Source organism: Elephantulus edwardii, unplaced genomic scaffold, assembly GCF_000299155.1.
Source record: "Elephantulus edwardii isolate Elephantulus edwardi_28Jun2011 unplaced genomic scaffold, EleEdw1.0 scaffold00336, whole genome shotgun sequence".
Classification (NCBI taxonomy): Eukaryota; Metazoa; Chordata; class Mammalia; order Macroscelidea; family Macroscelididae; genus Elephantulus; species Elephantulus edwardii.
The window spans coordinates 532,335-536,990 of NW_006400086.1; the positions used below are offsets into that span (position 1 = coordinate 532,335).

At 48.7% G+C, this 4,656-nt stretch overlaps 1 pseudogene; it reads left to right on the forward strand.

Moving 5' to 3' along the window:
• Nucleotides 1–1,731: 1,731 nt before the first annotated feature.
• LOC102855606 lies at nt 1,732–3,539 on the forward strand (annotated as a pseudogene).
• The last annotated feature ends 1,117 nt before the right edge of the window (nt 3,540–4,656 follow it).

Consider the following 4,656-nt stretch of genomic DNA (forward strand, 5'->3'; position numbering starts at 1 on the left):
GGTCTTTCCTGTGGCTCCTACTGCTTTTCTTGCAGGTCTCAATCTGTGTGGCATGAAAACTTTTGCTTCAAAAGATCACAAAAGTCCAGAATTAAGGTTGCATAGTGGAGTGTACTGGGGGTGGTGGAGGGAGGGGTGCAGGGGGATTATATACCAATGAAAAAATTTTTCTTTTACTTTTCAAAGAGAGGAGTGAATTGGAAGGAAGGGGTGGGCAGGGAGAAAAGTACAACAATGAATGAATGGGAATCCAAAATCTCTGTAAATGTTCATAAAAATTAATAAAATAAAAAGAAAATGTAAAAAAAAAAAAGATGTGCTCTGACTTCTCTGCTGGTGGTGAGATTCCTAAAATCTGTAGCTGTATCAGCTCAATTTAGCGACGAGAATAGTCCATCCCCTTGTGGATAGGCTAATATACCCTCTTCTCCTGCCCTGCCTATCCATACGGCAAAGTCAAACTCAACCAATGACTGTTGTTAGGTGTTGTTAAGTTGAATATCAATCATGGCCACCCTATGAACAACAGATCTGAACTCTGGTTTATCCTGTGCTGTCCTCACGCTTCCTGACACATTAGAGCCCATTACAGCAGGCACTATGCCAGTCTACCTGTTTGAGGGTTTTCATCTCTGTTGACCCTTGACCTTTCTAAGTATCATGTCCCTCTCCAAGGAATATTCCCTCTTAGCAACATGGCCAAAGTATGTGAGGCGAAGCTTCATCATCTTTGCCTCTAAAGAACACTCCGGCTGCAGCCTCTCCAAGACATATTTGTTCTTTTGACAGTCCATGAGATATACAGTACTCTTCTCCAACACAACTCACAGGCATCAATTTTTCTTCTGTCATTCTTATTCATTGTCCAGCTCTCAGATGCATAGCAAGTGAGCAGAACGACCATGGCCTGAATCAGATGCACCTTCGTCCTCAAACTGACACCATCATTCCTCAATAATTTGGAGAGGTCCTTAACTGCAGACCTTCCCAGTCCAATGTGTCTCCTGATTTCCTGACTGCTGGTATGAAGGGTGTTAATTGTGGATCCAAGGTAGATAAAGTTATTGACAGTTTTTATGTTTTCTTCAACTATCACGATGCTGCTTATTGGTCCAGTGATAAGAATCTTTGTTTTCTTTGATACTGAGATGCAACTGATACTGAAGGCTGTATTTTTGATTGACCACACACACAATCAAGATGTATTTAATGATAATTTGTGACTGGAATACAAAAGTGGCAAATGGTGAAGTAGGAATAGTCATTGGAAAATATGGGCTTTGTGATAGAAATGAAGCTGGAAATAGAATGATAGAATTTTATATTTTCAAAGATTTCTTCCTTGCAAATATGTGTGTTGTTTTGTTTTTTTTTAAAAAGACACAAACGGCCGCTTTACACATGAACTTCACCTGATGCTGTGAGGGCTGCATAGGAATCAGATGGACTACATCTGTGGAAGGAATCGTTGGAGCAGCTCAGAACTGGCAGTCGAAACTAGGATGAGACTATGGGTCAGACCATCAATTATTCATATGTAAGTTCAAATTGAGGCCGAAGAAAAGAAAAATAAGTCTCTGAGAACTAAGATATGATCTAGAACCTATTTCATCTGAATTTCAAGATCATTTTAAGAATAAATTTGAGCTGGGACTCCTCCCGCGGGTAGGAGGGTGCTGAGGAGATGCTGGGCCACACACACAGTGCTGCATGGGAGGCCTGTCTACGTGGATGTGGAGGCTCATTGCTGGGACCACCAGCCAGTTTTATGATGCAGTGCCCATCCACACCAGCATGGTGGTGTGCACTTGTCCAGCCCCACTGCTGGCATTTCCAGCAGCATCAGGATGGGGCCCAGCTTGGAGGTCACCATGGCCAAGGTCCAGCCCCCTGCCCACCAGCACACATGATGAGGCCCAGCCCGACACCAGCACCCTCCAGCACAAGGCCCAGGCACCACCTCAGCCTCAAAAGAAGCTCCCAGAAGACTTCAAGTTTGGAAGGATTCTTGGGGAAGGCTCTTCCTCCATAGGGATCCTGACCTGAGAACTGGCAACCTCCAGAAACATCAGGGCACCATCAGGAAGAACAAGATCCACTATGTGGGTCACAAATGGGATGTGATCTCGTGTCTGGAGCACCCTTTCTTTGTGAAGCTTTTCTTCACCTTCCAGGAATATAAGAAGCTATATTTTGGGCTGAGCTATGCAAAAAATGGAGAACTGCTCAAGTACATGTGCAAAATGGGGTCCTTTAATGAGACCTGCACCCGATTCTACAAAGCAGAGATCGTATCTGCACTGGAGTACCTCCACCACAAAGGCTTCATCCATCAGGACCTTAACCGGAGAACATTCTATCTACTAAGACATGCATATTCAGATCAAGGAGTGCAGGATGGCTAAGGTGCTCTCTTCTGAGAGCAGGCAAGCCAAGGCCAACTCGTTCACGAGGACAGTCCAGTCTCCCTCTCTGGAGATGCTCGTGACCTGTAAGAGTTCACACCTGTGGGCTCTTGGCTGCATAATCTACCAGCTGGTGGCAGGCCTCCCCCACTTTAGAACTGGGAACGAGTATCTCATCTTCCAGAAGACTATTAAGATAGAAAATTCTTCCCCTATGCGTGAGACCTTGGTGGAAAAGCTCTTGGTCTTTGATGCCACTCAGTGGCTGGGCTGTGTAGAGATGGCCGGATACAGGCCCCTGCAGGCTCATGCCTTCTTTGAGTCCATCACATGAGAGGACCTGCACCAGCAGATGCCTCCCAAGCTGAAGGTGTACCTGCCGGCCATGTCGGAGGACGAGGAGGACTGTTATGGGAACTCTGACAACCTCCTGAGCCAGTTCGGCTGCATGCAGCTGGCAACGGTGGCCTCCTAGTCCCACTTGCTGCCGGCTGCAGAGCTGCAGCACTCTGGCAGCAGCATCGAGCACTACACCCACGACCTGGACACCAACGCTTTTTTTTGTTTTGTTTTTTAGACGCCAACCCTTTTGAGATGGACACCAACTCCTTTGAGCTGAACTTGCAGTTGTCCCAGATACGAAGAGGCTGCTGCTGTAGAAGCAGGCCACTGGGAACCCTTGGTACCAGTTTGCAGAGAAGATCTTAATTCTGAAAATGGGTCCTGTTGCAGGAGTGGCATCCACTTCCTAAACAAGAGGCCTCTGGAAACTCTTTGAACTTTGATAACTGTCAATAGTTATAGAAAGACTTCAGGCCTTTTGTTCATAGGGTCACTATGTGTCGTGCTCAACTTGAAGGTGATCAACAACAACGACGACGACAAGCAGAAGGGCTTGTTTGCTTGCCAATGGCAGTTACTGCTCATGGGGGACCCCCATTTTTATGACTTGAACCCTGCGAGCAAAGTCCACAAAGAGGAGAATCTGTGGTCCCAGGAGCTGTTATAGAACCTGACAACTTTAAAGTTTTCTTCATTCACACACCCAACATGGTGTACTACCTGATTGACCCCAGCGGCAATGCCCACAAGTGGTTCAAGAAGATCCAGGAGGTGTGCAGGCACAGGTACTAGAGCCAGCCGGGTGAACCCCAAGCAGGCTACCTGGTATATCCCCAGGATTCTTCCAGACCACCCACTGGCATTTTGAGGTGAGATCAGATGCGGAACACCTCAGCTTTCTTAAGACAATGAGGACAAACCAACCCACCACCACCAAGAGCAAAACCCATCAGACTCGCAGGGATATTTGGGCTGCTTTGTTTGCTGTCTGTACACCCTCTTACTGCTGCAGATCCTCAGCTTGACTCTCTCAGCACCAGTCAGAGCCGGGGCGCCACCAAGCCCTGCCCCTTGGTCCCTGTGGGTGCAGGGCCAGCCCTCTCTGGACCCTCTGCTTCCTATGTGATCACTCCTCCTCTCAGGCACTCCAGGTGCTGTGGCTTTTGTCAGTGCCTTGCTCTCTCCACACTTCCCAACCTGACCATATAGCCCTGGCTGAGGGTCCCCTCATCCTGTAAGCAGAGTCTGTGTCACACGGTGCCCCACCTTAATCTGCTGGAAGGTGTTAGTGTGGCCCCAGGGGTTAAGCTGGGCTGTGAGGCACCTGGGGCCCTAACAGCACGCTCCCCCGGTGAAGCTGGTGCCAGATGCTCTGCCAGCCAGACTCTCAGCTTCATGCCTTACTGGGTCTGCAAGGTGTCCCATAAACAGTGGGCTTGGCCTAGAAGGAGGGTTACTTGTTCATCATAGCCTGACAAGTGAGAAACCTCCCCCACACACTGTATGCAGCTCTACCTGCACTGAACCACATACATCTGTGCTAAAGGACACCAGGCCCTGAAACCTCTCCAGTTCCCAGTACACACTTCTGTGCCCAAGGACAGTGGGCCTGAAACATACCACAACCCCAGTACATACACCTATCCCTGTGCCTGAGGACACTGGGCCTGAAACGTAGCACACTCCCCAGTATACACACCTGTACCCAGGGATACTGGGCTTGAAACCTCCCAAACTCCTCAGTACACACAACTATGCCCAGGGACATTGGGCCTGAGACCTACCAAACCCCCTAGTACACACATCTACTCTTGTGCCTGAGGACACTGGGCCTGAAACCTCCCCCCCGCCCCCCCCCAGTACACACACCTGTGTCTGGGGACACTGGGCCTGAGCATCACACCGAGCA